Raw genomic sequence first — 11324 nt, forward strand, 5'->3', positions numbered from 1 at the left:
TTACGCTAAAAAAAAAACAAGAAAAAATATTTATTTAAACGTTATCTTGTAAAGTGCTCAAAGTTCGAAACGTTAGATTGTAGAGTGCTCAATTTTAGAAATTTAAAAAAAAATATAACAGAGCTGATACAATTCTTAAACTTAAGAGAGTTGATAGTGGATCTTGGTTTACTTTTGTCAACTTCATAATTCTTGCTTCCCTTATTTTGTCCTTTAATCCTAAAATTCTATGGGTGATGTTTCTGACAAAGAGAGAAGAATTGCTGTTTTATGGGTTGAAATCTATCCATCTAACAGTAACACTTACTGTTGGTTGGCTTTTGACTTTGAAGTAGTATTTTTTTTTTTTTAGCTCCTTACATTAAGCGGCTCCATGCTTTGTCTGGAGCGAGTTCTGATGACAAACCAGAGAATGCATAGAAGATAGGAACTCGTGATTTCTGGAAAATTTATAATAGTATAGTAAATAAAGGGCAATCAATAATTTCTCCACTATCTAACAACCAGAAGGTTGCATGCATGCAACCCAGAAGGCGGAACAACTTGTCCGGGGATTCACCTCTAACTCCATCAACCAAAGAGCCAACAAACAACTCCCTCTCAAATTTCCCTATGTGGACAGAAACCATATTAGATGATGTAAAAATCACCCTTTCTCATGTCCATAATATCATAAAAAACTTAGTCACCTCCAAGGCGTGTGGGCTAGATCTCATCCCTTTTATACTAATTAAGAAATGCTCAGCTAGCCCTCCCCCATACTTTTCAAACTCTACAACAAATGACTTGCTTCTCTAATAGTTGGAAGATGGCCTCTGTGGTACCAGTGTGCAAGAATTCTGGTGAAAAGACCGATCCTCTCAATTATCGCCCTATAAGTCTCTTTGCTAAAATCTTGGAGACATTAATCAATCAAGCACTAGTCCACCACCTCGCAAAAGCTAATCTTCTCTCTGACAAACAATACGGATTTAGGACAATATCATCCTACTGCAGATATTTTAACAGCCATCTCTGAATGCATATCTCATGCACTGGATAAGGCGGGCGAAGCCAGAGCTGTAGCCCTCGATATATCCAGACCTTTGACAAAGTCTGGCATGAAGGGCTTCTAATGAAAATTAAATCATATAGTATAACTGGATGAATACTAAATATAATTGGATCCTTCTTAGACCATATGGCCGTCCAGGTTGTCATTGATGGACGTACATCCAAGCAGCATAGCATTAATGCAAGAGTGCCTCAGGGGTCAATCCTTGGACTACTATTATTCCTAATATTCATTAACGACCTCTTCGATAATATTATGTCCGAGATGGATATATTTGCTGATGATACAACACTCTATAATATGCATGAGGGAAGAACGGATTTACACAAATCTAAGACAATGGCTGAATCGTTAGAAAATGACCTCCAGACTGTAGTAGAATTGAGTCATAAATGGTAACATTTAATGCTACTAAGACTAAGCTGCTTTCCTTCACCAATCACAAGAAGCCTCTCCAACCACTGATATCCATGAGAAATAACTCTCTACCCAAGAATTTTTCCTTTAAACTCCTTGGCTTAACATTCACAGGAAATATGAATTGGAACAAATACATTAAGGAAATTGTGAAGGCTGCTGCAAGGAAGGTAGGTTCCCTCTATCGTGCTAGAAAACTACTCACACCCGAGAGTATAAGGCCACCATTCGCTCATGCATAAAGTATTGTTGTCACATCTAGGCTGAATGCATCTGCCACTAGTCTCTCCCTCTTAGATAGGGTCCAAAAAAGGGTCTCCAATCTAATAGGTTCCAATTTGTCAACTAGACTTCAACCCCTGTCCCATCGCTGCAATGTTACATCCCTGTGTTTGTTTTACAAGTATTTGAATGGAACATGCTCTGATGAACTCGTTGCACTTGTGCCCCCTCGACGTACATATCCCTGACAAACCAGCTTAACAACAAAATCACACCTCTTCATTGCTGACGTCCTTAAATGCCAGAAAGCTTTCTACTCTAATAGTTTCTTCCCTCAAACAGCTAGACATTGGAATTGCCTTCCTGCTACTTGCTTCCCTGGCTGTCTTGATATGCAGAAGTTAAAATGTAATGTAAACCAACATCTTGTTAATCTTTCTTAGGCATGATCCCAAAGAGTAGCCTTTACATCCAAGTGGCGATATGCCTTGTTAGCAGTGAACGTGAGTAAAAAAAAGCATTAGGCTTCGAAATACTAAGGTATAAAGAACAGATAATACCTTAATTATGTTTTTTTCCATATTATCTATAAATCTATATGTACCAATATGGCTTTGATTTTTCTACATAAAAAAAAATCGTGATAGCCAGCAGTCGCACGAGATAGGCCTGTGTTAGAGGTTTAGGCGTCTTTCCATGGGGTCCCAATTTTGAATCTCGCTAGATTCAGCCACTCTGATGAGTTGTAGATGACGAAACACATGTCAGTAGATAATTATATTAAAAAAACTATATATATAGTTTTTTAACAGAAGATCGTGACCAAGGTCCGCCCATTACACGTATCGTTTCTGTCGGACATGTATTGTTGTTACTTATGTTTTAATTCATTTATGTGGTCATCATCATCATCATCATCATCGTCATAAACATCAAAGAGACCAGGCATCCTCCAAATGTTTTTTTTCTATACAAACTTTTTTTAACAGAAGATCGCGACCAATGTCTGCCCATTACATGTATTGGTTTTATTTATGTATTAATTGATTTAAATTGATTTGAATATGAATAGGTAAAAGCAAATTCATTAAATCAATTTAATTGGTCCCATCATCATCATCATTGTCATGATCGCTGAGGAGTTCTGCCGTTTTGGACCCTCCTTCGGTTTGGCATTTGTACAGACACCACAAGTCATGACCACCTGTTTTATGTGTTGTGTGTGTTGGGTTTGTTTTTATTTATTTTATTGTTGGAGCGCTGATGAACAGTGTGTGTCTGGCACTGTATGATTGGACTCCCACTACCTTGTGGGCCAAGGTTCTTTGACCAAAGGTGAGTTAACTCTGACAGAAACCACCAGAGAAGCTAGGACCCTGTCAGCTGCAGCATGCATTACTCACCAGTGTGTGGAATATGCTCTGCTGCTCAGCAAACTAACTCCCAGACATGGATCGAATAGCATTACAGTAGAGAGGGCTCCCGTAAGCCATAGTGAAGGCAACCCCTCTAGGAGAAGCAAATCTCTGATTTACGAAACCATAGAGTGGAAGACCAGTACCCGCATTAAGTTGGTCTGCAGATTGACTTGTTTCTGGCTATCTTGTTTTTGCTTGTTGCTCGATCTCAACATTTAGAACCAAGAGAGAGACTTAGCTGTTGTACAAAGCTAAAACTCTGCAATAACATCTTTGTACAGATATTCCTTCAGACATTTGTCTACAAAAAAAGTCCTGCGGCGATGGAAAAGTTGTGACATGTGTAGGCCTGACAGGCTGGAAGCATGAAATAATTAATCTGCCATCATCATATGTATATATGTATATGTATATATACATATATACATATATGTCAGGTCATGTCATATACTACTGGTACCATGTAACCCAGTACTACCTGCCTCATGGTCGGTCACCGGCGACTAAACTGGTACCCCCATCAGACTTGTTTTGTGAGGAGGGTTGCTAGTCTCTCTGAAGGATTAAAAACAAGACCTCTCAAAGGGCGAATGAACCCTTTCTCGGGGTCAATGGCCAATTTGCACTGTGTGTGCACATACATATGTATGTATGTGTGTGTTGGAGTGGAGAGGGTTCCCGTAGGCAACCTTTCTAGGAGAAGCAAATCTCTGATTTAAAAAATCATAAAGCGGGAGACCAGTACTCGCATTAAGCTGGTCTGCAGTTTAACTTGTTGCTGGCTATCTTGCTCTTGCTTGTTGCTAGATCTCAACATTTTGAACCGAGAGAGAGACCTAGCTGTCGTACAAAGCTAAGACTCTGTAACATCATCTGTGTATAGCTACTCCTTCAGGCATTTGTCTATAAAAATGGTCCTGTGGCGATGGAAAAGTTGTGACGCCTGGAGGCTTGAAATGCTGTAAGCATGTAATAATTGATCTCAATGACCGTCTTCAGTGTCATGCCTGTTTGAGCATGTGAATTTACCAGTAAGACTTAAAAAAAAAATCCAAAGTCATTTTTGGGTTCATGGACTTTAAGTGTCTGAGGGAGTGGCACTCGTCTGACAAGACATTGCAATCATCATGTATGTGTATATGTGTATGTATATTTATATATGTATATGTGTATGTATATGCATGTATATGTATGTGTATATATATGTATGTATATGTGTATGTGTGTATATATGTATATGTGTATCTACGTGTATATATGTATATATATGTATGTATGTGTATGTGTATATATATATATATAAGTATGTGCATGTGTGTATGTATGTATATATGTGTATGTACATGCATGTATTTATGAATGTATGAGTGTATGTGCATGTTGTCATGTGTATTTGTTCTTGCATATGTATGTTTGCATGCATCTGTTTGTATGCATGCTTGTATGTGCACGTGTATATCTTTATTTCGATATGTGTGTAGGGTTGAGAGGACTCCCAAAAGCCCTGTTAAGGCAACCCCTCTGGGTGAAGCAAATCTCTGATTTAAAAAAAAAAAAAAAATACATACAGCAGGAGACCAGTACCCTGCAGTTTGATTTGTTGCTGGCTATCTTGCTCATGCTTGTTGCTGGATCTCGACATTTTGAACCGAGAGAGAGACTTAGCTGTTGTACAAAGCTAAAACTCTGTAACATCATCTTTGTATAGATACTTCCTCAGGCATTTGTCTATAAAAATTGTCCGTGGCGATGGAAAAAGTGTCATGTGTGTAGCCCTGAAATGCTGGAAGCATGTAATAATTGATCTGCCATCATTCTATATATGTGTATGTATGTATGTATGTATGTATGTATGTATGTATGTATGTATGTACTAGTGTATGTATGTGTATGTATACCTATTTGTATATGTATGTATATATGCATGTGTGTATATATTTTTATTTATTTATTTATTGTGTATACATGTTTATGTGTGTTTGTATGTATATACGTATATATATTTCTGTGTATGTATATGTATATATGCATATATATGTATGCGTATAGGTGCATATATATGTATGTGTACGTATATGTGGGTAACTTTATGTGTACGTATGTATATGTGCATACATGCGTACGTATATGTATGTGAATGTGTATGTATTTGTATATGATAGTATATATGTGTATGCATATATATGTATATGTGTGTGCATGTGTGTATGCATATGTTTGTATGTATGTGTTATATGTATTGTGTATGTATGGATGTATGGATGTGTGCATGTGTGTATGTTTATGGGTATGTATGTGTATGTATGTGTGTATATGTATATATATGTATGTATGCCAAGGACCGCCTTCAATTTTAGCGTGTGAATTCGCTGGCAGGACTAAAAAAAAAAAAAAAAAAAAAAAAAAAAGGTTATTTTCAGGCTCATGGACTTTCAGTGACTGAGGGAATGGCACTCGTCTTACAAGACGTTGCAATCATCACATCATGTATATATGTATGTATGTATGTATGTATGTATACATATGTGTACGTATGTATGTATGTATATGTATGCATTGTGTATATGTATCTAGAAGTGTAAGCCATTTTGAGTTTCAGAACAATTTCAGATGGTTCGCTGTTACACACAAGTCCTGGGAGGTGACTTGTTTGTAGTAGACAGTTCCACAAAACAAAATATTCTTACGGTGTCGAGACGGAAAAGAACATGTGAAATTGCTCCAGAAAAGGTTTAATATTTATGAAGCAATTCTGGTTTCTGATTGGTTGATAGCAGAAAATGAATTAATTTGATTCGTCAGTTCTTAGCAGCATCGTTTATAAATAGAATCGCCCGACTGTGTGGGATCATACTCCATTATAACACTGTTGTGATGGAGATCGCTGTTACGGCCGCTTCTGGCTAGGATTAAGGTGTGGTACCTGCCATCAGTGCTTGCTGCCATCTGCGCCGAAATTGTTTTGCTTGCCACTGCAAGGACCAGCCCCTTCTTTGGGGATAGGACCAGCTGGGACCTATTTGTTATTTTTGTGATTGTTTTTGTTATTGCCCTCGGGCAACTTAACTAATTGTTTTCGTTTTCTTTTTTTGTTGCAGATAGTCCGGGGTCCAGCTCGTGCTTAAGCAGCTGGCAGGGCCAAGGGAAACCGACGTGCCTTTTTAGGCAAAGGTCCCCTTGGTTTCCAAATCGGCAGGCATCTAGTTGGGCCTTGGGCCATCAACGTAGATGGAACAGGCCACTGCTCCTGCCACCTTGGGGGACGCCCCAGGTGTAGGTGCCAAGAAGGGTTTAGGGGGTGCCATCCCGAAAGGCACCCCCATGTCGAGAAGGGTCTCGGGGGTCGCCACCCCCAGTTCGGAAGGGTCGTGTGCTGGTGCGGTTCCGGGGGTCGCCACCCCCAATACGGAAGGGTCGCGGTCAGTTTCGGGGGTTACCACCCCAAAAGGCACCCCTAGTGCAGCAGCGTCCGGCAGGCTAGCGGATGCGGGGATGGCCTCCCAGAATTTAGATCAGTCCAAGGCGTTTGATAGGGTGGACCATGGGTTCCTGAGATCTGTATGGGAAACCGCTGGCTTTGGTCCGGACTTCCGCAAGTGGGTCTCCGCTCTGTATCGTGATCCCGCGGTAGTGGTGCAAGTAAACGGTAGGTTGTCGGAGTCCTTTGAGGTCTCCCGGTCGGTGCGGCAGGGTTGCCCGCTGTCGCCTCTGTTGTATGTCCTGGCGTTGGAACCCTTCCTTCGCAAATTAAGGGACAAGACGGCGAGACCAGTCCTGCGTGGCATAGCTCTACCTGGCGGCAAATTTGCCAGGGTGTCCGCGTATGCTGATGATGTCACTGTGTTCGCTGCAAGGCGTAGCAACATTAGAGCGGTGATAGAGGCGATCACTGAGTACGAAGTTGTCACAGGGGCCATGATCAATCGCAGCAAGTCCGTTGGCCTGCGGTTGGGTGCCTGGACCAGGGTAAACTCGCTTCTAGGTGCATTCGGCTGGACTGATGGCCCGGTAAAGATCCTCAGAGTGTGGTTCGGGCCGGACATTCAGCTGGACAAGAATTGGTCGGAAGTACAGACGAAGGTCGAGTCGTCAGTAGGGACTTGGATTCGTAGGGGATTGTCCTTGAAGGGTCGCATGGAGGCATGTGCTATATACGTGTTTTCGTTGATCCTTTACCGGTTGTCTGTACTTCCCCTGCCTCCAGATCGCTGTAAGGCTTTAGAGCGCCTTCTTTTCAAACTTCTTTGGATGGGAGGACAGCTGTATGTCCGCAGTCTGGCTGCATAATCTACACGGTGCCCACAAAGTCTGGCTACATAATCTACACAGTGCCCACAAAGTCTGGCTGCATAATCTACATGGTGCCCACAAAGTCTGGCTACATAATCTACACGGTGCCCACAAAGTCTGGCTGCATAATCTACACGGTGCCCACAAGGTCTGGCTGCATAATCTACACGGTGCCCACAAAGTCTGGCGGCATAATCTACACGGTGTCCACAAAGTCTGGCTACATAATCTACAGGGTGCCCACAAAGTCTGGCTGCATAATCTACACGGTGCCCACAAAGTCTGGCTGCATAATCTACACAGTGCCCACAAAGTCTGGCTACATAATCTACACGGTGCTCACAAAGTCTGGCTACATAATCTACACGGTGCTCACAAAGTCTGGCTACATAATCTACACGGTGCTCACAAAGTCTGGCTACATAATCTACACGGTGTCCACAAAGTCTGGCTACATAATCTACACGGTGCCCACAAAGTCTGGCTGCATAATCTACATGGTGCCCACAAAGTCTGGCTGCATGATCTACACGGTGCCCACAAAGTCTGGCTGCATAATCTACACGGTGCCCACAAAGTCTGGCTGCATAATCTACATGGTGCCCACAAAGTCTGGCTGCATAATCTACACAGTGCCCACAAAGTCTGGCTGCATAATGTAGCCAGACTTTGTGGACACCCTGTATATATATATATATATATATATATATATATATATATATATATATATATATATATTAGTGATAGGACGATTCCAAAATTTTTTCCCGATTCCATACTAAATTCCCGATTCTAATACAATTACCGATTATGATTCCGATTCTTTATAAATCTCTAGATATTTTCCGATAAAATTGTTATTTTGTCCCAATTACTGTAAAACCACATCTTAAATGTGAATGTATTTTCTCAAACATAAAAACACACTTGTGACGGGGTGATCTATAGATTTTAGTCTTACTTGAAGTTTAAAAATCAATAAATATTTATTTTATTATTACTACAAGCAGTGGAAGATGTTTCTTAAAAACAAAATCAACTAAAATAGATAATTAAAGGAATCGGTTTTGGCATCAGAAAATAGGCTAAAATTTTCCTGATTCCGATACCCCCAAAAACCTCTGATTTTTTTTATTCCGATTCCGATTAATCGTCCCAACATAAAAATATATTTATATATATATATATATATATATATATATATATATATATATATATATATATATATATATATAAAGGGGGTTAGAACAGTAAAGAGCAGAGTGTATTTTAATGTGATAGTAAAATTACTAATTTGATTAAAATACAAGAAAAGAACAGTGCTCGTTGTAATTCAGATATATAATAAGTTCGATAGGCAAATATCCTAGAGCTACTTTAATATTTAGTAATGTGATTGATAATTTAAAATTCAAATTATAATTAAAAATTAAAAATCTGTTTCATAAGAAGGAACAACAACAATAATAATTTTATTGTGATAGACATAAAACTTAATGTCTATCACAATAAAAACATCGTTTCCGAAACGATCGTACAAATTATTGACTTTGTTGTTGTTCCTTCTTATGAAATAGATTTTTAATTTTTAATTCTAATTTGAATTTTAAATTATCAATCACATTACTAAATATATATATATATATATATATATATATATATATATATATATATATATATATATATATATATCGAAATAGAATGCCTGTTTGCCTCTTTCCAATGTAAATTCCTAACTCTCGAATCCATAACAGACAAAAAAAAAAAAAAAAAATTGATCGCAGGATTAAAGCCTATTTCCAAGAGAGCTCCTTCTTCGATTGAAAATCCCTCACATGATCAAATCAATATCAGTTACTTAAAGATCATGTATCGATTCTAAAATGAATTTTACCCTCACTAGATCATATTTCCTTATAAAGAAATCTTTAACCTGAAGAAACCAACAATAGTCAGTAAAAATCATACATTGATCGCGCAAATGTGTTTATCATCAAGAAAGCGGATTCGCCACCTCTGAAATTTTTAATTTGATAAAAACTAATTCTAATCTACGAAAAAGAAATGGCATATTGATTTCATGATAGCACAGTTTTTTTTTTAATTGTTTGATACAAATCCCAAATTTCCATTGAATCAATAATATTTAGAGATCATTTATTGAATCTAGAATTATCTTTAATTGAGAAACTATTTTTTTTAATTTTCTGTTTTTTTTTTTTTAATTTTATTGATCCAAAACCAGGCATATTGTCACTGAAATATAAAAGGCTACTGTGAAATGGACCATATTTATAGGGAAGCGGCAAACTAAGTGGGGGGGGGGTCTGAACAGTAAGATGGTTTTTTTTTTCACATTACCTTTAGATTTTTGCATATTGATATGGACGGAAACAGGAAACAGGAAGAGAATTCCAAAAGGCAAGCGATCTAATGAAAGATACTGAATTTTATTTGTACCAAATACATTGTAGAAATAGATTGCTGAAAGTATTGCGAATTTTATTAACTATTCCAGTGACAGTGTTTTTTGTTGTTTTTTTTGTTTGTTTTTTTTTTGGTGGTGGTGGTGGTGTAGTCACCCTCAACACAGTCATTATTATTTATTCAAAAGGAGTTTTCACACAGGCCATCAAAGATTTCTCTTTCAGAACAACTTGAAGTCTGAGTGACAAGTTTTCCAAGATTTCCAGTTGCTCTTCACCTCTTTCAATAACCTTTGCAAATTAATTTGCGCTATTGCAGCAGCCATTTCTCATAGATTTTTTGTTGGTCTTCATTTGAATTTGGGTGGCAATAAGCCGTCCCAAGGTCTCAGTTCTCTTCCCACTCATCCAGTGGAGGTCTGGTTAGTGCTTTTCCTCCTCGTTTTTTCCATATTCTTCGACCATTTGGTGTAGTCTCAGTTGATTTTGAAGTGGGGGGTAGCTTATGATTATACTGTTTCAGTTTTCTTGATTTCATATAGTGTTTCTTTGTGTTTAACTTCTGTAACAGTTTCTATATGTCCGATTAGCACCTGTACCTCATGTGTATTTGTCTCTGCATTTAAAGGTTTTCCTTAATATTTCAGCCGTTTTCATTATTATACACTGCATCTTTTCAGCCATCCCTCTGATTCCAATCTCTCCTATTCTTTTTTTTTTTTTTTTTTTTTGGATTGTTCCTTGTGCTCCTACTATTATTGGGATCCTGGATATGACCTTAAACTATATCTAGTAGTGAGGCCTGAGCTTGCGGACTTTGGGGTGTTTGAGCCACCCTTTAATTGCCATTGCTCCCAGGTCCACTCTGACCCGGAGTGGTAGTACCTGTTAGGGTCCCAACTATGGGTTAAATAGAAACCGACTTGAAAACAACAAATATATTCTATTAAAAAAATTTTCTTCAAAATCTTTGGATTCGGCATTAAATAACCTGAAAAGGGTTGATATGCCGTAAAACAAAAACAACCAACTAACCTACTATTATTGGTGTTATCTTGACTTTCTTCATTTTCCATATGCCTTTCAGCTATCTTTGTCTCCCTGGTATTAACTCTGTGGTCTGCTGAAACGGTGAACTCTACGATCTGGCAGGACTTTTTCTTCTTGTTAACTATTATGACATTCGGTCTTCTTGCTTGGATAAGTTTATCTTTGTTTCATATACCATAGGACTTTGTGATTTCCGTTTTAAAGTACTACCGCTGGTTTGTGCTTGTACCATTTGTCTGGATGCTCAAGATGCAATTGTTTGCATAATTCCTAGTGTACTGCATTCCCCATTTGTTCGTGTCTATTCTTATATTCTTTTGAGGCTAGTTTGTTGCATTCACTTGTTATGGGGTTTATTGTTTCGTCTCTTTGTTTTGTGTCATCTTGTGTGGCTGTTTATAGTGTTTCAGTTTCATAGACATATCCAAGTGTTTCCGTTAGTGTTGT

Source organism: Euprymna scolopes, chromosome 12 (assembly GCF_053919585.1).
Source record: "Euprymna scolopes isolate OS-2025 chromosome 12, ASM5391958v1, whole genome shotgun sequence".
Taxonomy (NCBI): Eukaryota; Metazoa; Mollusca; class Cephalopoda; order Sepiida; family Sepiolidae; genus Euprymna; species Euprymna scolopes.